At 37.6% G+C, this 26,419-nt stretch overlaps 1 protein-coding gene across 3 annotated transcripts in view; it reads left to right on the top strand.

Annotated features, from left to right (window-relative positions):
- LOC115218623 (sulfate transporter) overlaps positions 1–26,419 on the top strand; it is a 154,409-nt gene that overhangs the window by 51,074 nt on the left and 76,916 nt on the right. The window contains exon 1 of one of the 3 annotated variants that reach the window (XM_036508532.1): positions 22,056–22,186. The exons of the other annotated variants lie outside the window; for them this stretch is intronic. The gene's annotated coding sequence lies outside the window, so the exon portion shown is untranslated. Of the gene's footprint in view, positions 1–22,055; positions 22,187–26,419 lie in introns of those variants that run through there. 3 annotated transcript variants of the gene reach the window in all.

Raw genomic sequence — 26,419 nt, 5'->3', positions numbered from 1 at the left:
GTCCAAAGTCCCCCGAACAGCACCAGTAGACATCACTTGCAAATGGGACGTCCGTGAAATTGTAGGAAAACTAAGCTAATTTGCGATTCAGCGTTCGAGGTCGGAGTAAGTGCAACGAGTGCATTCTTCTGATCGTAACTTTTTCACCCGAAGCAGAAACTGTTTGGACCAATGAGCGAATTTCTCCTAGGATATTTGACTTGCTAGACGTAGCAGCCAAATACCTCGAAAGTCAGGCATCTACGTCTTAAAGAATGATGGCGAAAATCAGTATATTTTCTACTAAGATTAGAAGTTGATTGGGATCGATCCGAGTTGTACAATGTATAAAATTACTTTAGTATCGATGTTGGAAAGCATTATGATGGGATACTTTTAATTGTAGATTTCTCGACTGAAACTGGGTTGGTGCTAGACGACGACAACAACAACAACAACAACCACCACTCATCCAGCAACAATAAAAATAAAAAGGGTTGTTGGAAGGAAATTGCCACGTTAGGATCAGTTCTCATCAGTGAAAAGCAAGGTTTTGCAACTGCGACAACTACGAAGGATATATTTATTGTCGCTCAGAACTCGAGTGAGGAAGAGGGCAGTGCGTCCCTAAGGACTTGTGGGAAAAGGGAATGAGCTATCCTCAGCCCGCAGACCTACCCCCGATACTTGCTATAGAATGGATTCCCCGAAAGGGACCCAAGGGCCAGCTGGTAATATTATACCAGGTGAGCGATGAGACCGACCAACAATGTTTATGGTACCGCAATTTCCTGTTAATCTCTGCTTATTTCCATTGCTCCGTCGCCTACTGAGCTATTTATTATTCAACGACTTTTACAAGGCAGTCACCAGTCTTGAAGACGATAATCGCTTGCCTTTTTTCTTTCCTTTTACGCTCTCCTTGTGCAACTCACTAACATTTTTATATCTCTTTAAATCACATTCGTTCATTTACTCATTTAATCATTTTTTTTTATTCATTCGTTCATATTACATCTTATCTTTAGACAAATAATGTAAAAATCGATTTCTCTCGACTGCCTTCCAGTGTCTTATAGGCTGCGTTGTTCTGGTCGATATCCGCTGCCATCGCCGTCCTCTTCTTTAGCCATTTCTGTGTAACTAACGCAACACCAACAGAATACGTTTATCGCATTGTCATCTACAGCATGTGCTTACCATTCCGACATTTTTCTCTCTGCATTTCTATTTACTGACTGTCTGGACGAGACACTTGTGGATTGTGTTTACAACAACAACATCAATGATTTTAGAGCTATGGAGTTGCAAGGCATTACAAACGGAAACATCATTGACCCTGCCGTCCACGAAACCAGTCCTTTATTGACCCTGTCATTTACAGGTCTATCACACTAGATTCTAATAGCTAATAGGGGATGAGACATTCATAAACTCCCATCTCTTAGGACTTGCAGATTCTCGGCAGAGCAGCCAAATCCCTTTCCAATCACACTCTACCGTGTAAGAAAAGCAGAAAGACACTAGACAGTGTTTCCTCTCGTTATATTTCCACGATGTCTCGGAATCGAATCCTTCGAGTGAGTCTGGCACAAATATGATTCTCCTAAGATTCTCCCTGATGTTTCTCACCGCCAAATTCTCGGCTGACGAGAAATATCTTATTTAATTGCTTCTTCTCATCGACCCATAGCTTATCTCTTCAGGTTCCCCACATTCATTCTTCGATAATCAAACTCAAATTTCTGTTTTTTACTACATCAATCTCCAGACAGTCACCCTGATATGAACCGATTGCATCCAAGTCTCTCTCTCTCTCTCTCTCTCTTTCTTTCTTTCTCTCTCTCTCTGTCACACACACACGCACATACACACACTCACACGGACACATACACACACACGGACACATACACACGCACAATTGCCACTAATATTAAGATATAACTACATCACTTACTGTCAGCCTGGTTGAGATGTACAGGAACTGAATGATTTGTCGACCTATAAAACAACCACCTAACTGACACACACACACCACACACACACACACACACAGACACGCACACACACACACACACACACACACACACACACACACACACACACACACACACGTATGCGCTTCATGTATGTATGTATTATGCCAGGCTGCTCTCGAGCGCTACAAGTAACATGCAACCCACAACAACCTGTTGCACAGGTCGGGTCGACGGCACCTAAACTGCCAACTCCGTCGAGCTTACTTTTGGAGAGGACGGTGATTGTTGGACATTCTGCAATATGAAATACGAAATCCTTGAAAAGGCGGAGGAAGATTGTGAGAAGGAGACGCCAATGTAACAGCCATTAGAATTGCTGAGCCATAGATTTAGCTTCGGTTTGTCTTTGGAGCATTTAGCATTATCAGGGAGAGTCTTTGTAAAGTAAGTTGACCAAGACTGAAATTCTGCATCGACCTTTCTAACATCGTTGTTAAAAGTCCACCTTAGACTCATTACTCTATCTTTTTGGCCTTTTATATTTTTACTTTGCAAATTTCTTCAAAGTTATTCGACATTAATTATCTTTTCGTGTATTACTTGTGTGGTTGTATGTTGTTAGTTTTAACTAGTTTAGTGTCCATGTATATGTACTCTTTCAGTGTTGGTGGTTGGAAAAGTCATACTCGGTATGTATGCATGTACGTACGTTTGTATGTATGCATGTACATACGTTTGCATGTATGCATGTACGTACGTACGTACGTATGTATGTATGTATGTATGTATGTATGTATGTATGTATGTATGTACGTACGTACGTACGTATGTATGTATGTATGTATGCATGCATGTATGTATGTGTGTATGCATGTATGTATGTGTGTATGTATGAACATTATTTGTAGTCGATCTATTCAGTAAGTATTTGTCGAGTGAATCTTTCACAGTATGCACCATCAAACAAAAAGCCTGTAGTTCGTATTTCTTTAGCAGCGTTGCAAGAATCCGATGCCAAACCATATCTTGCTTTTTTTCTAATGTCATCCGGTTGCAAATAGGTGCCGTGAGATGAGACGGATACGAAGCTCAAAGTTGTAAACTGGAGGAACACAACAAAATATACGAACTCTTTTGTTGCTTTCAGTATCCGGTTCAAAATCTCTAATATTTTATGAACGTGTCGTAAATTTTGTGAAATTTGAAAGGGAAAATCTGTTGTGAAATAATAAATAATGGTTTCTAATGTAGCCACAGACTAGGAGGTTTGACAAGAAATTGCGTCGACCTTTATCATGTTTCTTTCTGATGATTGTCAAACTGTTCCGAGTAGGAATCGAAACCGGCACGCGAATTCGCCTGTAGCTGTCAATTCAGCGAACAGCTTCTAGTTATACAACGTTAATGATTGTTTCTATAGATATTACATAATTCTGTTGTTTCTGTGTCTAACAACATACGAAAAAGGAAGGCGTTTTTGAAATCTGACTTTGAATACATTGACCCGCTACGGCGTTTGGAATGACAAAACACTCAGCTCAACTTACTCGAGTTTCGTTGAACTGTGAGAGGTGGAAGTTACAACAGACCCATTGTGTCAGTTATGTCTGCTCTACACTGAGATTTATTGCTATAAGTTATCAACTCGCAATCTAGTATAGTCAGCCAGCCGAAAAAAAAAGTAAAAGAAGAACAAACATGACAAAAAGCAAACAAACTTGTATTACTAATGAATATAAATGCGATTCTAGAGCAAATAGTAAACTGCTGTTGAGTCACGACTCCTCCACAGACTTCTGCTAATACAGCTACAACTGTTTTACTTCCTATGCCTCTAAACACTTTGCATAACGAACCAACAAAAGTTTCTACCTGGCCAGCTCACCTGAGAGAGAGAGAGAGAGAGAGAGAGAGAGAGAGAGAGAGAGAGAGAGAGAGAGAGAGAGAGAGAGAGCAGCTAAATCTCACTTAAATCATACAAATTTGTTTGCAGGTAAAAGACATGTGTTCCGATGTAATAATGCTTGAGTTTTTGGTCCGGTTACAAAAAGTGTCTCTGTTATGGAATTCCCACTGACTTCACCTACAGGTATGACAATACTAATTTCGGAGCGGGAGGTAAATCGATTACATCGACCCCAGAGCCTCAAGAGGATGAAAAGCAAAGTCGACCTCAGCGGAATTTAAACTCAGAACATGAAGACAGACAAAATACCGTTAAACATGTTGTCCGGCGGACTAACAATTCTGTTAACTCGCAGCCTTCTGATGTGAGATATTAAAAATGATTCTGAAGCTACTTTAAGTACCAGCGCTAGTCGTTCCTATAATCATTATTATTATTCAGTAGTTTTATTTTTATAGCGTGCTTTCACTTCACTACCGAGCGCAGCTCTGTGTGCCTTGGGTATGTGCTGTGATTTGTTGTGATACTCTGTTGGTTATTGTATGGAAAGTGTTCTGCGTAGGATGTGTGCAGTGCCTAGTAGTGCAATTTTCTGTATGTTATATGTGTTTGTAAGTCCTGGTGTTTTTGTTATGTATTTGTCTGAATATTTTTTATCATGCCTAATGCACTTATTATGATAGGAATTGTTTCTGTTTTTAGATTCCACATTCTGGTTACCTCTATTTCCAGGTCTTTGTATTTTGAAAGTTTCTCCATTTCTTTTAGAGAAACGTTGCCATTATTATTATTATTATTATTATTATTATTATTATTATTATTATTATTATTATTATTATTAAAAAACAAGGCTAATCTTAAAAAGTAGTCGCAATAGAGAAATCATGAGGCAGAGGGACTTTGTTGAGATCATACATATTAGAAATAGTCACTAAATCTGCCTCAAATTACACACCGCCTAAGAAAAGACAGACACATCTGGTTACTTGTTCCCGCGTCTTCTGTGTGTGGTAGAAAAGACGGATTGGCTACGATTTGAAAGTAGCAGCCATCTTTAATGATAGAGTTGACCTGGAGTCATACAACAACACTGCAGTTTTGTTTCGTCCTAATGTTTATCTCGATCGGTGCAGAGTTCACTCGTCGTCCATGTCGAAAGCTCGGAAATGTTTTAATTAATGCATCTCTCTGTCTGACAATGGGAACCAATCATTATTAGCCAGTTTCCGAAGCTACCGTTTCGTACTGTGATTAGCCACGTGACGAAGGGGTGGGGGTGGGAGCTGTGCTCAGAACAACCGGAAGCAATACCCCCCCCCAAAAAAAAAACATCACACCTGAGTCTCACACAATTCCACACTTCTGCAGTTTTTGACTGGTACTTTATTTATCGACCTCGAAATGAGGAAAGACAAAGTTGATTACTGCAGGATTTGAATCCAGAGCAGCGAAACTATTATCCTGTAATTAATGAAGAAAAGAAGAGAATTTATTTCTTGAACAGAAAGGAAGGTCGTCGGTTTTTGAATCCTGAAAACTGCAAAAACCTGTGGGATATAACGATATTGTTACGGTGAATAAAAAAGGAAGAACGTATGCGATAATCGATATAGCATGCCCCGGTGACAACAGGATCAATGTGAAAGAAGAAGGAAAAATAAACGACTATGACGATTTAAAGTGGGAAATACGAAGGTTGTGGTTAATGAAGAGAGTAGAAGTGGTGCCAATAGTAATTGGTGCACGTGGAAGTATCAGTACTCCACTACCAACATGGCTGAAACAGATCGATGCTAGTGTGAAGGTAGAACACATACACAAATCAGCCTTGCTTGGAACTGCAAGTATTCTTTGCAGGGTTCTTGAAGCATGACCAGTAAACAAGTGCCACCTTAGTCTGCTGTCTATGGACAGCTGACGCCTTCCATCATACCCAGCTGTGAGTTTTCATATACTAATAATAATAATAATAATAATAATAATAATAATAATAATAATAATAACAGTGGCTCTCATGGCTTCTGATCTTAACTGATTGGAAGTGTTATCATGTACATTGTTTTGTCTTGGTATAAAAGATGGGCCACAGCAAATATTCTGCTCAATACCACAGATTTGCTTGTCAGTTGTTTGACCTTAACCAGTTTACCATGTCCCTTAGTGGCTGACGATATGTGCATCTCTGATCACGAGCAGAAGTAGTGGGGGAGAAGAAGAAGAAGAAGAAGAAGAAGAAGAAGAAGAAGAAGAAGAAGAAGAAGAAGAAGAAGAAGAAGAAGAAGAAGAAGAAGAAGAAGAAGAAGAAGAAGAAGAAGAAGAAGGAAACGGGATGTATGCAACTTCGTATTAGGGTGATGGTGGATGGTGAAATGAAAAGAATCCTAACCATGGCTGGGTTCGATCTTATTGCATGGCATCTTGCTCATTTCTCATAGCCTGGGATCGATTCATGCTTTGTGAGCAAAATTTGGTAGCCGGAAACTGTGCGGAAGCGCGACGGTTGGAATGTGCCTGCATTCGAAACATTACAGATTTATCACACATTGTGTCCCACTGAATCTGCTTGAGGATAACAGTGGCGGTGTATCAACGTGCCTTTAGAATAATTAACCATTTATAAACTAGTTCAAAGGACAGGAAATTCAGTTGAAGGGAACGAGATCCATAGCATTTGAACTTTTGTTGTAATCGAATGTTTTCAGCCGTGGATTAAAGTTTTCTCGAGATTTCAGCTTCTGAAATACATGTATTATATTATTTAGTTTGGTTCTGTCTCTTCATTTAAAATCTTACAGAGTCGACTCTGCCCTTCATAATTTTCGTTGGGAGAGCATAGAATATCAGATACTTACTCGGGTCGACAACGAAAAGCCGAATCCCCACCACATGTGTTTGTACCTTTTGCCATTGTGAGATATTAGTACGGGTTACTTTTTGAGTAAAAAGTATAGATACCCTATATTTTAGAGGTGGGTAGAAAGTTCTAGGTCAGCTTCGACTGCGCAGGTATTCTAGCTGTGAACCTCCCGTCTCCTTGTATATTTAAGAAGATATATTTAGATGGAAAGCATGGATCTTATACCCGCAACAGAGTGAACTCTGCTGATGGCACTCAAGACCCGACTGCTGGTGTTAAAACGGGCGACGGATGAAGTCTGTTACGATACACCATGTACAGTCCATGCAAGTTCGATCGACTTAAGGCTGTAGTATAAGACACTAACCTAAGACACTACAGCGGGATTGAACCTGGAATCATGTAATTATAAAATAGAATTCTTGACCACACAACCACTCCAATGAGACCTAACTGCCTTTAAAAATGCAGGCTTATCAAATGTTGCTGATGCCTTTCTTAAGCTCCATGTCCAACCTGATCCAGCGTGTATTCAATGAAAATTATTTCTGTCGTAATTATTCACTCATTTTTCTTGTCATTTTTCTTTTTTTGAGAAAATGTATCCCTGTGTGATCTGGGGTAGTCTTGGTTATTATTTCTGTTAGTCGAGTGACCGTGCATGAACTGTTAGACGTTACTGCGAAGTTTGAGTGAAATATGGGAATCCAAAGAATTATTCTTCAGCAACACGACTGTTGGTAATAAAGAAATAACCACTTGACTAACGCAGTTGCCTTTTACCGAGCTAAACAATAGCATCATTTGATTTGGCAGAGGATTCCATACTATAGGGGTCAAGAAAAAAGGGGTATTAGTGATGTGAGGGAAGTGAAATCACTTTCATCAAGTCTTCGGATTGAATTCGACTTCCTGAAAATTAATCCTTTGTTCCACAGAAGCGACCTGCTGGAAATTACAGTCAAATCTCTCTCAAATCACATTCTACCATCATAAGAGGAACACACTGGATAATGTTATCTTAAATATAGTATGTCAAAAATAGACTTGTTAGTCATGACTGGAACGCTTTCAACCAGAGGTCTGCTCAGTTACATTTGGGTTAAACAACAACAAATAAGGAACTGTGATGCGATGACTTTTATTCCTTTCTCAGAAACTTTAAGACCTTAGTCAAATGGGGCTTTGCAATGGGGGTGGGATTTGAAACCGTGACACGCTCCCCACTTTCCAGTATCTTCTCGCACACTCAACCATTCTCTCCATCACAAAGTGTTTAAATAATTTCAATGCAACATCAAATTGTTTGTAGAAAATTTTCCATAGATTTTCTTCTGACATTTCATACAAACAATCTTTGAAGTATTGACCTTTCCCGTTTGCCCTTATCACTTTATGATATCTAATCTGCTTTTGTCATCCTTAATTAAAACGCTTATTTTACCATCTTGTATATTTATTCATTTTCGCATTTTTCAAAACAAATTGCTCGTAGGTAACGACGTCACGGCGTGTTTTAATAATTTGTAATCCCACTCCTCTCTTATCACAGAATGAATGAAAGAAAATTAAATAAAAACATCTTTGTGCGATCGTTATTATTATTATTATTATTATTATTATTATTATTATTATTATTATTATTATTATTATTATTATTATTATTATTATTATTATTATTATTATTATTATTTTTATAATGTCCCGTTTCTTTATTCTGTTGGTGGGGTTATTTAACAATTCTTTTGTCCAGACTGCAAAACCCTTTTGCTATCTTTCGCCATCACGCTATTGTAAAGAAACTGACGTAAGGAGAAGGTGAAACGGTGATGCGGCGAGCACGTATTTAGTGGGTTGGCTATTCATTCTGAGTTAAAAATCTGTGTCACTCCTTTGTAAATGATGTAATAACTTTATTCCATCGCCCATCCCACTTAATTGAGATGCGAATCCTGGTTGTAAAGTGCAGTTCAACCTTCCATTGTTTTGGCTGAAAGTTAAGAAAATCAGACACAAAAGTAAAAAACGGTAGATGATGTGAAAATATATTGTCAACAGGTCAAGAAAAGTAGATCATCGTAGAAGAGATTAGAGGAGGATCAAAGAGATTAGAGAAGTTCAGTCGGCGACGATGGAGAAGACTGGCGAATGGCAGATTTAATTCTAAAACACCATCGGTTTTGATACCGCAAAACATCTGGTAAATGGGTGCGTTTAGGGAGTTAATGGCTGCTTATGGTGGAGGTAATAAAGTTGAAGGCTCCCTAGAGGGGAATTCATTACGTAGACGGAGCATTCGCACCATATCTAATGTGGTAGATTGTATTATTTGAAGGAGATTTGGTTTCTGTTTTTACCGCGAGTGTCCTATAATGAAAGGCTTTTAGTTTCTAACCATCCATCATTTTATATATTTAGGATCCACAGAGCAGCAGATGCGATTTGAAAGGGATTTGGCCTCTATTTCCGCGAGGTTTATCTATCATATGGGGGCTACTTTTATCATAAGTTTGCTAACCAAACAGGCTTATGACAAAATAGATTCCAGTCTCGACCATCTTGTTTATAGTTTTAACAGGAACTACATTCTCTGACATGTTCTGTTTTCCGTGATAATGTTACGATGTGTGATCTGAAGGAAATTTGACTGTAATTTCTAGCATTTCGAGTAATCGTGCAATGGATCCTTCCCTGGTTCACGGCAGTCACAATTTTCAGAAGTCCTTCAAGGTAAGGATATATGCGTATGTGTGTGGCTGTAGTTATCTGCATATGTGTGTCTAATTGTATACCTCTTCAGGAATAAATGACATCCAGTTAATTAATTAACTGAACTGATTGAAATAAATTCGGTTTTGCTGAAAGCAGAGTTCTCTGATTTCAGAAGCGCTGTGCAATGGAGAGCACTCCAGATGAAACCAAAAATTCAGCATGTACGTGTGTACGTACGTATGTATGTACGTACGTATGTATGTATATACGTACGTATGTATGTATGTATGTATGTATGTATGTATGTGTATGTATGTATGTATGTATGTATGTATGTATGTATGTATGCATGCATGCATGTATGTATGTATGTATGTATGCATGTATGTATGTATGTATGTACGTATGCATGTATGTATGTATGTATGTATGTATGTGTATGTATGTATGTATGTATGTATGTATGTATGTATGTATGTATGTATGTATGTATGTATGTATGCATGTATGTATAGATCGGTCTGTTGATCAGTTGAGAAAAAGTGAACGACCTAAAACAAATAATGCTACTTCCGTCAGAGTGATTTATGGTTTTTATTATTTATATGAGCGACATTCTTTCGTTCTGTCTCAGTTCGTTATGGAACGGATGAAATGTTACAACAACTAAAAATGCGTTATAAAAATAAGCGAAACGGCAAGTAAAAAACGAGGTACTTATTTGAAAAGTCACCTGTAAGGTACGTGTGCATGATGAGATGAAACTATGGCTGTGATTTTGAATAAAGAGTCTCGTGAATTCCTTTCTCTGCCTCTCATCATATATATATATATATATATATATATGAGAATATGAAATAGAAAGTCCTTGGTAAAGTATCAATATTTGAAAAAATTGTTTTTTTTCTGATAATCTTTCTACTTAATAATAATAAGACATTTATAATTTTTTAGGTGTTTACAAATGAAGACTGATTTGTAGTAGGGTTGTTCTACAAACGCGCATACACACGCGCACCTGTGTGTTTGTGAGTATGTATATATATATATATATATATTATATATATATATATATATATATATATATATATATATTATATATATATATATATCTTTATATATATATATATATATATATATATATATATATATGTATATGTATATATATATGAGGGCGCATGGTTTTGTGTTTAGGGTGTTGAACTCACGATCTAGCGACCGTGATTTCAATTCCTAGACCGGGTGGTACGTTGGGTTCTTGAACCAAACACTTCATTTCTCGCTACTCCAGTCCACTTTGATACCTGACGCGCGGTATTTTGGCATAAAAAATTGAGATTTGATCCAGAAGGAAAAAGTTTGCATCAAAATTTGTAGCAACGTTATAGGAGAGTAAGTAACGTCACTAATCAAGTTTTGATCTAAATAATGTTTTTTATTTTAAAAGCAAAATATATTTATCTTAGCTTCAATGATAGATGGAAGCATGAAGAACTTTATATTTTTGGTCCCATGCAACAAAAATTTGTATCAAAAAAGTTGTGAGGTAAGATATCATGAAAAAAATAAATACAAGTAAGGCAAAAAATTGGATTTAAATATAATTAACTTTTTATTTTAAATACAAACTACTTTAAATGATAGAGCTCAATTCGAGGAATTTGATGGTACCAATCTCATGCAATGAAGTTTTAAAAGAAAAATAGTTATGAGGGTTTGTTTCTCAAATTAGAGGGTGATAATATAGTTCTATACTTTTTTGTGAATATAGTTCTATAAGGGGACTTTTAATATATGTCACCGGCATCATTGACGTAAGGAAAAAATCATCATCAACACCGTTTATTGACACATTTGATACATTATTAATTAGCATAAGAGCATAGCCTGCAAAAATCATGGATTACATGAAAAAATGCGAACAAGAGAAATAATATTCTTAAGATTATAAATCTGGAAATGTAGAGGACAAGTTATTACATCTGGTAAAGTACAGAAAAAAGAAAATTTTCACTTAAAATATTGCAGCTAAGGATAAAATATGAATATTAAAAATTAGTTGATTTTAATTTACAATGTAGCATTATAATCAAAGAAGGTACCATCATTTTGTTAAAATATTAACACACTAGAATACTTTAAAATGAGAGCCAGAAGTACCAATATAGCTAAAGTTTTATGCAAAGTAGACTAGAATATAAGGTAGGCAAATTCATTATCTAAAAAATAGACATTGGGTCAAGACTAAAAATGTGAAGACTTGGCAATAACTTAAGCAACAACTCAAGCAAATTTTACTGTGAATTTGTTGTTATAGGTAGATTTTACTGTAATATATAACTAATTTTTGTATTATTCTATTTATTCTACTAATTGTGTACTACTATTTTATAACCTATTTTCAAATTTCTGATCATTGATTGTTAATTTTAAAAAATGAATTTTTTTTAAAGTGCAAAAAATATTTTGAGTTATTTTAATTTTTAATAGAAGTAACAAGAAAAACAAATAGAATAACTTGTAACAAAATTTTAAGTTTTAATAAAAGCTAATATTTTCTAAATCTGAATACTTTATCTGAAATTTTATCCTTAGCTACAATATTTAAGTAAAAATTTTCTTGTCCTGTACTTTTCCAGATTTATAACCTTAAGAATATCATTTCTCTTGCTTGCATTTTCCCATGTAATACACACACACACACACACACACGCACACACGCACACATGTACACACACACACACACACACACACACACACGCACACACGCACACATGTACACACACACACACACATATATGATGCAGGGTGTCCACAAAGTTAGTAGACAAATAGAATTTAAAAAGAAAATTACAACGGAAATTGGATAATATAAGATTAATAAAACTATTATCATTAACTAAAAGAAATATTCATAGCTCCTGGATATTGAGTTGAAGGGCACGTTGAGAGCATATGTCAATTAGTGAAGGTGGGTAGTCCCTGGGGATGAGTGTATCTTTTAGTTCATGTAGTCGCGTGTTTGCATTAGAAACTATAGTACATATCCTTCTTGCTAGGTTGAAGGGGATATTCATATATATATATATATATATATATATATATATATATATATATATATATATATATATATATATATATATATATATATATATACATATATATATGTATATATATATATATATATATAGTACAAAGTGAAATAGGGGTTATGATTGTAACCCACTATGGGAATAATTAGTTAATAAATTATATGAATTGGTATTATCTGGTAGTTGATGATTGAAAGAAATCTATTTCTCCATTTTCTTATTTTGTATATATATATATATATATATATATATATATAACTTTTCAAATTATCCCCATCCCCATTTTTAGAAATTATAATTTTATAGCTTCTAAACAACAATAATCTAGATAAGGCTGCAGTAATCCGCAGCACCACCGTCGAAAGCGCTGATGAGTAGAAATGGTGTGGAACCAACTAATGGAATTGAAATGGTCCACGGTTAACTGGAAAAAAACCCCCTTCAAAACTTCTAATAAGCCATAAATACATTCCTCTAGATCAGAGAATAAAAATAACTCCATATCGCTATCTCAACGCATAGAATCTAAAGATAGGGCAAAGCATTGCTTCTGTGAAGTGGATCGTCGTTGAAAAGGTGAAACCAGGCAACAAAAACAAGAACGGATGCAACGTATGCATAACCGAAACACAGGATATAACAGCTGCGTATAATAAATACAATATGTATTGATTACTTTTCCTCTTGTTTGTTAAACGTCTCTATAAATGTGTGTGTGTGTAACGGATAAGGTGTGTGCACGTGAACTATATGATGTTACGGAGTTCTTTTTAGTGTGGGAAGGCAATGTTAAGGTGGGGATGGATGAAATTTTGTCACTGAATCCACTGTTTGCTCCTGCACACTTGTAACACAATGCAGGTTTATCGAAGATATCCATATTAGAAGACGGGTGACTGATTCTTCTGCTCGTATTACTAAATTTTGAAACGATCTGTGTGGGTGGTCAGAGTTGATATGAGTTCTTGTTTCTCGGTTAGGCTTACTGCACGGCCTATAAGGTGTCTGCGGAGAGTGACATCTAGGAAGTTAAATATTCCAAGAATAATCATTTTTGAAGTTGCACAGCCATTGGCATGTAGTATTGCCATTCCATTGTCCATATTCCATCCAATATTGTCTGAGGTAAATTTATTTGTAAGCACACCTTACCATATATGGACCAACGACCCACAGCTATCAGCGCCATCGAACTTCGTGACGGCAAAGAAACTAGCGGTAGTTTACCCTTTCCAGTTCAGTCGATCTCCTTATCAAAAATTGTCTTTTGAGCATGCATAATCATTTCTAATTTGAAATACTGCATAAATAGTAAATAAAGCAGGAGGATAAAAATCTTCTATAAAAACTCTCACACACAAAATTAATCAGTTGACTTCAATTTTATTGTCCTCAAATTAATTCGTTTTTAATTTGTCTTAATTTTTCGATGTAATGCAGTGGCTTTACTAACGATTTCAATGGTTCTTAATGCTGCATCGGATGTCTCCCCTTCTCATGTTTTGTCATATTTTCAGTCTTCACCTATTTGTTGTGAGGCTTCTCTATTTGTTGTGAGGCATCAGTAAAACATTGCGTCGATTTTTTGTTGCTTTTTGTATTCGTTTGTTTCCATTTTTCTGATGTCAACAGACGTGGTTGTGCGGTGAGAAGTTTGCTTCCCGACCAAATGGTACCGGGTTCAGTCCTATTGCGTAGCACTCTGGACACGGGCCTTCTACGATAGCTTCGGGCCGAACAAAGCCTTGTGAATGCATAGAAGGAAACTGAAAGAAGCTCGTCATATGTGTGTGTGTCTGTGTTTGTCAGCCCTCACAGCTTCACTACCGTTGTTGGTGCATTTACGTCCCAGTTACCAAGCAGTTCAGCAAAAGAGACCGATAGAATAAGTCCCAGGCTTAAAATATTAATAAGAAATAAGAAATTAGGCCGATTCATGCGACTAGAAATTCTTCCAGACGGTGCCCCAGCATGGTCAGAGTCTAATGGCTGAAACAAGATAACAGATGCAAATGTTTGTGTAGTTTGTAGGGTCCATGTGTGGAGTGGATCCACTGCAAGGGCGCTGGGAGTAGCCCTTAGTTGGCTTTAATTCGAATTTCAAAGCTGTTCTTGCATAAATTGCGGTGGTGCTGTCGGTTGTGGCGGGGCCTGTTCTTACCTCATTCATTCAATCTATTAAAGGTGTGCATGGAGTCAGTCTCTGCTGAGAGTATGCAAGCCATTTCTCTAAACTGTCGAATTATTTGGATAAAAGGAAACCATTTCTATTTCAACGTTACTTATTCGTTGAGTTTTGCGGCTGACGTCGATGCAGTGCGATGGTTTGCTTAAATACGTATTCACTTACGTAATGGCGACTTGGTGAATCTACCTATCTTTTACTACATCGATTTAAATTTGCTTTAATAAATTTCTGGGCTTTATTCAAGTCAAGATATATGACATCTCTCTCTCTCTCTCTCTCTCTCTTACACACACACACACACACTTATTTGTATATCTGAGGAGCAGGGTTTTTTTAAACGTTTTATTGACTGCACACATTTTCTTCATATTTTTGTATCAATACGTTATACTTTGGAACAATAATGATTCTGAATCCATTGTCTCTATGTTCCTATAGTATTAGCGCCTCAACTTCACGATGAAACTTATACAAAAAACCTTGATAAAAAGATAAGAAAAAAACACACATACGCGCGTATTTTTGTTTAAACTCTTCTTATGGAGGTGGTGGTGTGAGTGAGCGCGTACAAACACAGAAGCATGCACAGAGATCTATATATACGCTTATCTTCGTCTTCTGGTTATATTCGATTCATCACGAAGAATATTTCATGCTGTGTCGGCTTGTATTAGTTGTGGAAGCGCAGAATTACGGTCTGCAATTTTCCAGGAAGCATAAAAGTTTACGAACGATGATGTCAGCTTCAAAAATAATTCTTGCAAGTTGTCAGTCTAATCGATTTAACTCACCACCCGCTACTTATTTTATCCACCCGTCTATGGTGAATGGAAAAAAGGCATTGGTAGAATTCGAACCCAAAACGCTGAAAGCTGCAAATAAATATTACAAGAAATCTAGTCCGATGCCTAGAGTGAAATTGTTTTCACCTCAGTGGATTTTTCCAGTGAATGTTAAATGTCTTTGAATAGGAAGGTTAGGGTTATATTACCGAATGATTCCTTTTCTAAGACTGGAAAAGTGAGAGGTACTTGGCTTTTATAGATAAAAGAGATGCCTCTACTTCGCTGATTAAATCGACAGTATACTGTCTATAAATTGTGCTACTTTGTTTTTAATGTTGTAACTATTACTGTCCCAGGTGAAAAAGCGTTCCAATCTTTCTAAATGTGTGATATGAGTGAAATTTAGGAACCATTTTCAGCGAGTCGAATGACATCAAATGAGGTCTCCTATTCAGGTTACAGCAGTTACTGTATGTTCTCAGAAAGGAACTTCAGGCTTATCTACTGGGAAGCTGACTTATAAATAACTTTGATGTGACGCATAAACACACTCACATCCGTTCTCGCGTAAATATCCGCAGACATACGCAGACGCATGCTAACATAAAATATACAGAAATGTCATCAGATATTGAAAAAAATTGTTTATGGAAAAATAACGGAAGAATCATACAGCTTATTGTGTTCATACCCAATCTTTTATGCAGTTAGGAATTTTGGAGACAAAATACTTTACCGAAGTCAGGTTACCTTTCATCCTTTCTTAGATGATAAATGAAGAATCAGTCTGGTGTAGAAGGAGGACTGGCAGAACTTTTAGGCGAGATACTTTGCAGTATCTATTCTGGCTCCCCGAGCTCTGAGTTAAAATACTGTCTCTTTTCATTAACCTTCTTTGAAACCTGGCTTGTCGTGATTGGCCTCCAATGCAAGACAAATCGGTTAACCGACAGGTACAAAGTCGTCTCCCTGTGAAAAAAAAAACAACAAAAAAACGAATAAGCCTTGAACAAAAGTGGACAAATACTACAACAGAACACCCAGGCCCTACGATAAAACTCCTCTTAGAAATCACAGACTAGAAACAACAACCAAGTCTCACACAAGTCACAACCCATCACCTTAAAAAAGTTTGGATACGTTATATAACAACATTAATGTAGTTTTAATCACCTTTAAAATCATGTGACAGGCATGGTTAGGACTTACCCCAGAATATATAGCTTTCTTCTTGGGTTAGAAATCTTAATATTTTTTTTTTATTAAGGTGGTGGAGGGCGTTGACCGGCAGAAGATGTTGATCGGCGAATTAAATACTTTGTGCCATTTAATTTTGTCTTTTTAAATTCCATGTTCAAAATTGTCGGCTTCGCTACAACGTTTCCTTCTTTTGAGATCGGTGCCGATCAAGTTCTCTGATTTCATTCAGATCTAATACGTAATGTAGGAATAGAAAATCGATGTCTATACTTTGGTAGGTATTTCAGTAACCCCGGGAAGATAAAATGCATATATGATCACGGTGGAATTTGAACACAGAACGCAGAAGGCCGTAATTAAATACCACAACATATTGTGAATGGCTCTCGAACGATTCTTCTAGTGTGATCGATTACACCCATCATTCAAAAGTGGATGGCTGTGTATATCTATGTTAACCCACTCCATTTTTGTTGAAATTATTGAGACGGTGTGTGATGGAAAAATATAACGAACTGGTGGGGGTCTGCCTACTCGACTTTAGGCCTCCATGCTTGCATTTGATCATCTTCTCAAGGCACAAGGCCCGAAATGTTTGGGGAAGGGGCAGCCTATTAGATCAACCCCAGTACGCAATTGGTACTTAATTTATCGACCTTGGCCCCTCCATCTGTGACCTTGTATCGATTTTGGTTGTAAAGTACTGTTTGTTTAAATTATTGATTTCCATCAAAGGCACATTATGAGGGATGAGTCGATGACATCGTCCGGGGAATTAAACTGTTTCATTCTTTTAGCGACCTCATAAGGAATAATGATAAAAAGCAAAGTTAGATATTTTAGCAGGATTTGAACTCAGAACATTTTGGATGTCGATTCTAAGTTAATTTTGAATTGTTTTCCTAGAAAACCAAATTTTTAAATGAATGTTTCTCAACTTCGGTTTCGTATTTGGTTTGCAAAATTCTTGATGCAAATTCATATATTGAAACAAATCTTGTTGTGTCTTGGGAGGGTCATTATGGCAATAATAATAAAGACGCGCACTGGTTTAGTATTACTTCTTTATTGTCTGTCAGTTGGTTGAATATCTAATCAAGCAACTAATCCTGAAATGGTGCTTCCATTGCATAATTATTTTGAGGAAGTTGTTTTTCTTGCTTATGGCTTACAATGTCAACATTTTCTGCAAATAAATCGCAAAGACAATATAGAGAATATATTCTTCTACACACCTAAGAATGTATTTTTATAGACGTCAAAGGATCATCGCCACCTGTATGTGTAGGGTATTTAGAAATGTTCGCTTAATTATTAAAAACACTCCTATGGTTTGGGTTCCACTGTACTAACAATTTATTCAAAGTGGAAAAAACTGATAAAATCTCCTTATAAAATATTCTTGCAAGTGATATCAGTCTAATCGATTTAGCTCACCACCCGCTACTGCCATTTTAGGAGCTTTTTTTAAGCTACTCTTGAGCCGACGTGACCCATTGCTTTAACGAGATATTTTATTAAACCAAGCCGGTAGAGATGGTTTTTGGAGACCAACCAAAGGAACAAATTGTAACTGTTCATTCATGGTGGCACGATTGTCTCTTAGAAATTGTACCATTCTTAGGAATTGTATTTTGCAAATCCTGTCTGCATGTTCATTAGCATGCCAGCCACTTGAAGATCTTCGTTAACATTCCATTGACAATACGGTATTGATTAAAACCAAGTGGTACTTCCATTTATCGATTTTTAGGTGGAGCGAATGGGTAACGGAGGAGCAGTAGAACTGTTCTCAAGCTTCTTTGTGATGCATCGATGAAGAGGTCATTGGCAGACGCTTCCAGAGCCTGAGGCAGGTTTGGAAACGGTTAACTGATGCTATTGCAATAACTGAGTGGGCAATTTACTGTTAAGAATGCTGTCAAATTTAAATTTCGTTTTCGATAGCAATTCACTTCGTTAAGTAAACTAACATGTTTCGGTCATGAAATAAAACAGGCTCTAATTTGTCATTAGACAACTATTAAATCTTTGAGAAGATTATTCAAAAGATCCTCGAATTTCTTTCTCTATTTCTTTGTCCAAGAACGTCCAGCACTTCCAGTTTCATCATCTACGGAAGCTACTCCATCATTTTGTGCTAAAGGGAATGGGTGTTGTTTCATCGGGTTAGACCGTTCTATGTGCTAAGAACAGGTTTGAATAGACATTCTTTGGTTTGTCCTTTGCTAAAAATCCAATTCTGTCAACAGCAAAAATAGCCAACAGTTGCAGGATTTCTGTTTTCTTCGTATCATAGAAATACAAAAAAAAAAACAAAACAAAAAACTGTAATTGCCTTTCTTTGTTCGTCTGATCAAGTGGTTCGCTTGAGCAAACAGCGTAGACAACAATTTACCCATCGCACCCTGCATGTAGCAAACGAAATATGTTTGGTGTATTTCCATAAAATATATCGGGATAGTTTGTAGTTGTAACTTAGTTGTAAAGGACATCAGAGCTTTGTGAAATATATAACATTGTTGAGGCGGCGATCTGGCTGAATCGTTCGCACGCAGGACAAAATGCTTAGTGGAATTTCGTCCGTCTTTACGTTCTGAGTTCAAATTCCACCGAGGTCGACTTTACCTTTCATTCTTTCGGGGTCGATAAAATAAGTACCAAGTACGCATCGGGGTCGATTTAATCGACTTAGCCCCAACCTCGAAATTTCTGGCCTAGTGGCAAAATTTGAAACCAACATATCACGTGGTCACGTGACCGACAAGGCTATCAGATGTTGTTTCACATCGCTGGTCAAAATGCGTTTTGCATGTTTTTAGCCTTCAAATGATTCCACCCCACTGGCTAGGAGAGCAGGACAACATACTCCCCTGACCAAAAAGGGGACTAGAGCAACGTGAAATGAAGTGTTTTTGCTCAAGAACACAACGCGCCGCCCAAGCAGAGAATCGAACCCACGGTCTAACGATCGTCAGTGCAACAGCCTAACCACTAGGCCACGCGCATTCACAACAAATAACTTTGTTTAAAGTTCTTCATTTTGTATGACTGATAACCTTAAAAGATTTCGTCAAATTCTTCTTGGAGTTGTCTTCTAAATGTTTTTAAACATCGCTAGAGGGAACTTTTGTCTACTAATTGCCCGGAACGCCTTATTTGATCGAAATTATTCACGCCTTTCTATGTGATTCATTCGAGCGTGTAAACTGAATTGGCAGAACGATCTTTTGAGGCACTCTCCCTCCGTTGTATTGTTTGTTAGTTGATGGTCATCATTCGAAGATGACCAGCGGAATTGTGAAGGGCCGTGGCTTAGTGGTCAATGCATTCGGCTCACGATCGTAAGATCGAGATTTCGATTCCTGGCTGCACGTTGTGTCCTTGAGCAAGACACTCTATTTCACGTCGCACCATTCCACTCAGCTGGCAAAAATGGGTTGTACCTGTAATTCAAAAGGCCAGCTTTGTCACATTCTTGTATGCGTGTCTGTGGAATACTCAGCCAGAGTACGATCTGTTCAGGGGCCATAACCCTGGTTTAAGAATGATTTCAACTTATCTGAGAGTTTACGGAGGAATCTGAGAGTTTCCCATCTGACTAAAATGCTATAAACTACCAAAATTTTCTACTGGAAGAATATCAGTAATTAGACCGGGGATGATGATTAAACCACTCGCCGTTTATACAGTGCTCTCGCTGCTTTCATTTCAGGGTAACGGATAGCAATCACATAGCGCTGAGTGAACATATGTTGGGCCATCCCATAAATAATTCGGATTTTTTAATTGCATGAACTAAAAGTCGGAGCGGAACGGGGTAAATTATCTGCAGCAACTTCCTATAAAAGCACGTAGTAATTTTACCTTGTCCTTATTCTTAGTGCAAGCTTTGAAGAGTGCAGGTCGACTTAAACAGTTAGTTTTCCAAAGCTATAATGGAGCATATCTGGCATATTTTGCTTTATGAGTTCAATAAAGCAACAACGCAACGGAAAGTGCGAAGAATATTAATGCAGTATATGAGGATCGGACAATAAGCGTAAGCCAGTGACAACGGTCGTTCCAGAAATTCCGAGCCGGAACCTACAGTCTAGAAGACAAGCCTCGTCCTGGAAGATCTGTAGAGGTCGACGAGGACGTCCTGCAAAACGTGGTGGTATAAAATCCCATCGTAACTATTGAGGAACTAGCAGAGAAGCTTGTATTTGGTCATTCAACCAGTCATCAACACCTGCGTGCCATCGGAAAAGTCAGCAAATTGGATCAATGGGTCCCTCACAAAATTTCAGAGTCTAATCGCGCACAGAGACTGAATGTGTGCTCTTCTTTGCTGTCAAATCTCACAAATGAACCTTTTTTGGACCAAACAGTGACTGGTGACGAGAAATGGGTTCTCTATAAAAATGTCAAGCGCCGAAGACTGTGGGTAGGGAAAGGAGAAACACTGACACCCTAGGCTAAAGAAGGTCATCACCCACGTAAGGTGTTATTATCTGTTTGATGGGATATGGAAGGTTTAGTCTACTTCGAACTTTTAAACCCAAACCAAACGATAACAAAGGAGATCTACTGCAAGCAACTTGAGCGGCTCAAGTCAGCGCTAAAAGGAAAATGACCATCTTTGGTTTCGAGACGAAAGGTGTTCTTCCATCAGGATAATGCTTGGCCACATACATCGAGGATGGCATTCCAAAGGCTGGAGCAGTTTGAATGGGAAACGATGCCCCACCCACCATATTCACTGGACATTGTCCCATCTGATTATCATTTATTCCACAGTCTTCGAAATCATTTGGAAGAAAAAATATGAATGCTGTAGAACAGCACCGGAGGAGTATTTTTCATCACGGGCAAGTGAATTTTGGAAGAGGGGCCTTGCAAGTCTACCAGATAAATGGAAGGGCATTGTAGAAAATGAAGGAAAATATATTTTTTGATGAAAAAAGAAATTTGTTTATCATAATCTTGAAAAATAAAAGAAGTATTAAAAAACCGCATTATTTATGGGATAACCCAATACATCTAGGTGCGTTGTGCTGCTCGCTTTTATCTACCTAACTCAATCCAATAAAACAATACAGTGTAGTACTACCGGTAACGGAGTACGAACCATTGTCCCTTCCGTTCACCTAGATGCATTGCGGGTCGCTGTCGTCTTATTATGCTTACTACTTATTACTTGAAATCTCACACTTGAAGCGGGCAGATTTTAGCCGCACGTCGTTGTATGTGTTGTGTGCCGTAATCATAAAAAAGTTGCTGCAGAGAATAAGAAACTCTATGTAAATATTATTGTTTCGGTGTCAGGGGTCACAGGCGTGTCTTTCGTCGTCCTGACGTAACGGCGGTTGCTGTTGTCAGAATGTCTCTCAGCGCAACCTCCGCCACATCATCTCGTATTACGATCACACACTATATAAACCCTTACGCATTCCCCAGCTCATACACAATAACTTTGTCGATTTACCTGGTACGGTCACTTCAGGTAAGGTATCTCATTGTTATTATTTATCTTACTGCTGTTTTTGTTGTTGCAATATTTAGTGATGTCTTTTACTTTACACAGATCTGAGTTCAAATCCCGCTGAGTTCAATTTATATCTTTTATAGCATTCTGGGTCAATAAGGTAAATACTAATTATATACCTTGATTGGCTTATTCAGCTACAAACGTCTCCTCTCTTTTCCTGTCACCACCCACAAAATTTGTGTCTTAAATTTGTAATTATTATTATTATTATTATTATTATTATTATTATTATTATTATTATTATTATTATTATTATTATTATAAGGCGACCTGCTGGCAGAATCGTTAGCACGCAAGGAAACATATTTAGCGCGATTTCATCTATCTTCGTGTTCTGAGTTCAAATCCTGCTGAGGTCAACTTTGCCTTTCATCCTTTCGGGGATCGATGAGTTAAGTAACAGTCGAGAAATGGAATCAATGTAATCTACTTAAGCCCTCCCCTGAAATTGCTGGCCCCTTGTGCCTGAAGGAGAAAGGACCCTTCTTCTTCTTCTTCTTCTTCTTCTTCTTCTTCTTCGTTTTGCTCTCATACCTTTTGATGTTCTGATCGCATAGAGCTCCCGATATTTCTTTTCATCCTCTCCTGATCGATGGAATATATATACCAGTAATGTACTAGGTCCAACTCAACATGAGATCACGTGTCACTAGGAGTAATCATCATAGTTAATGTTGTTAGTGTTCTTGTTCCTCTGCTCCTAGTCATGTTGAATATATAAATCACAATATAAAACGAAGGAGCCGCAAAGAAGTGGCTTGACCTGCTAGGAGTAATAGCTAAATGTCTCACGTATTAATTTCTGCGAAAATTGATGAAGTGTATATAATATATCATATATGTATAACATATAGTTATGTGTTTGCACACATACACGTGCACACACGAACACACACACACACACACACACGCACGCACGCACGCACGCACGCAGCACGCACGCACGCACGCACGCACGCACGCCAGAAATGGGTCGATAAGATAAAGTGCTTGTGAAGTATTGAGGTTGATTGAAACAAGACATTATCTTCAGTAACGGAAGCCAAATATCCCTCAAGCATTTGCTAATCCCTTGGTGTTGGCCTAATGCTAGAACTCAATTCTAAGCAGATATTAACAGGCATAAACACACTAGCTAAACCTCTAATTCTATAGAGTTTTCCGACAATGCAGTGGAAGATGAACGAACTAAGGAGAGTAAAGAGGAAACGGTTATTCTATTTAGAATATAAAATACCAAATAAACGTAAATTTTAACTACATTTTCCTTTTTTTAAAATTTAAGTGTTGTTTTTACTTGTCTTAGTCATTAGAGTTGCCATGCTGGGGCAATGCGCCGAAAAATTTTTAGTCAAATAAATCAACCTTTTTCTTTTATAAAGCCTGGTACTTATTCTATTTTTATTTTTTTTTAACCGAATTGCCGAGTTAAGGGGACATAAACATAAAAACACCGGTTGCCAAGTGGAGGTGGAGGACAGACACAGATGCACACGCATAGGCACATACACATAGATATACAGACACAAACCTGGGCACACTCACTCACGCACTTTAAGAGCATGCGTTCATGTATGTGTACAGGTGAATATATATTTACTCCCAGGTGGACAAAGACATAGATACGTAAATAATGCATTCATGCATGCATCAAACAATAAGAGACCTTTTTGTACAAGCTTCGTCTTTTTACTTAGTCATCTGTGTGTATATATGTTGTGCGCACATGTGTGTGTGTGTATATATATATATATATATATATATATATATATATGTGTGTGTGTGTGTGTGTGTGTGAGTGTGTGTGTGTGTAGGTATATCAGTGAGCTTGCGCGCTTAAGTGAGTGTGAGGTTTTCGTTCATTTTGTAGCAAAAACAAAACATAAAAGTGCTGAATATGACCTTGTCTTAGAAATGTAAATATCTAGCGTAGGTTTATATGTTTGTATAAATGTGTGGAATACACACACAGAACAGAAACACACGGATACATATGTGTGTGTGTGTGTGGGGATGTGTGTCAGCGCGTGGGTATGTATGATAATAAGTTAGGGAAACGTGATGCTATGAGGATATTTACGAAGAAGCACAGTTCAACTTCTGTATCCGTACATACTCGCATTGTGTCCTATATCATTCAGTAAACAAACAAGTAATAACGATGATGATAATAATAGTAATAATGATGATGAGGAGAAGAAGAAGAAGAAGAAGAAGGAGAAGGAGAAGAAGAAGAAGAAGAAGGAGGAGGAGGAAGAGAAGAAGAAGAAGAAGAAAGAGGAGGAAGAAGAAGAAGAAAGAGGAGGAGAAGAAGAAAAAGAAGAAGGAGGAGAAGAAGAAGAGGAAGAAGAAGAAGAGTTAGAAGAGAGGTTTCAAAAAGGAGGCATCTCAGAACAACAACTGTGCTGTAACCATCGAAGCTTTGGGGGACAATATGAAAAGGCGTTCTTAAAGAATATGGACAAATACTAGGAGACCCAAGCTATTAGAAATGTAAAACATTGCCTCATGGTACTGCCCCTATCATAAGAAAAAAATTATCAAATTGAAGATTTCTGATTCTTTTAAAACTCTTCGAAAACTGAAATATTACAAATTTAACAGAATCTTAATTCTTAGATTCTGGTTTCCTTCCCTTACAATATATCGTTGCTAATCATAAATAATTTCCATAATAAAACGTCCAACTTGCTGCTACTGGGGTGTCTGGGTGGGACATGGAACGGCTTGTATGAAACACAAGTGCCATTTATTATTGGGACTTTGGGGTGAGTATCAGAAGGTATGAAGAGGAATATAAAGGAAATTGGAATAGAGTGCCTACTAGAATGGCTACAAAAGGTTTGCCTCCTTGGCACGGCCAAAATAATGTGGAAAGTATTAGATTGTTGAAAAGAGCAGATAGCAAGGTGTCGCAACAAGGTCACTAGGGTTAGGGTTAGAAAATCGGTTGGACGAGTCCTGCACGTGATTACTTTGAGCATTACTTGACCCATCATAGAGGAAAGAAAACCAGTGTCGAACTTTATAGCAATCTACCTCCAGTGACATCGATGTTATGACAACCAAGGTTAAAGTTTATTGATGACCGTTGGAGTGATAAAGTTGTGGCTATAAATCAGACGGTAAAAATAGTGAGGACACCGCCCAGCTAGAATATGATTGGATATCGTGATAAGTGGAATTCACTTGTGAGCATTCAAGATCACTCGTAGAAGATGTCTGTGTGTATGTGCGCATTTGTGTGTGTATGTATGTGTGTGTGTGTGTAGATATATTCAGACATGTTCAACAATCGCTTGACCGTTCTCTTAAAGAAGCAAGTCTATTCAGTCCTGCTAGGGACCAACACTCCTTTTTCACAGATGTGACAATGATGGATGCCTCTTATAGCAGGTGTTCAAGGAGTTACCTGTCAGACGGACAAATACCTTCATTCCTTCACAGAATTTTTCATTGATTCTTTTTTGTTTTTACCTTAGTCGGTTATGACCAGCCATAAGTTAATAGAAATGTTAAAAATCAAGTGACCCCTCTACCTGAAGCCTTTGTAAAGAGAGGATTCACCCAGGCCTTGTACTGGGCCGATCCCACTCTCTAAACAACGTATGAATTTTCCCCCAAAACAAGAACTGTTTCACATCATTGGATGCAAACAAAGTCGCAGGTGTTACACCCGAAATCCTTTCTCCTATAGACATGTATAAGCAAAATCTAAATCTCTTTCCCTCGCAGCGGTTGAAAGGCCATTGACTCGATTCACTTCATCTGCCCTTTCATTGATTTTGTTATTTTCGTTCTGCTGGATGTCCACCGAAAGCCACCGTCTTCAACAAGCCGGCTTGAGAGAGCTGCTCGTTTAGACATCGATGGCCTGGCTATGCGATAAGAACTTCTGGGTTACATGCTGCCAGTAGAGTGACTTTACATAACACCTACACCCATCCACACACACCTTCACACATACATGTACGCATGCAAACATCTAAACACACACACACGCACACACATGTACATGCACACACATGTACATGCATACATATGCACGCACACGTATGCACATATATAAACTGTTTTCCAGAAATTCGTCTCGATTTATCTAAACGCTATTTAAATTTTCATGCAAGCACCTTGATAAAGAATTTGAGATAAATTAAGATATTTAGAGAAACGATTATGTCTGTGTGA

The sequence above is a fragment of the Octopus sinensis genome, linkage group LG13 (genome assembly GCF_006345805.1).
Source record: "Octopus sinensis linkage group LG13, ASM634580v1, whole genome shotgun sequence".
NCBI lineage: Eukaryota > Metazoa > Mollusca > Cephalopoda > Octopoda > Octopodidae > Octopus > Octopus sinensis.
Note: the sequence above shows the minus strand (reverse complement) of the source record. Positions and strands in the feature narration are given on the sequence as shown.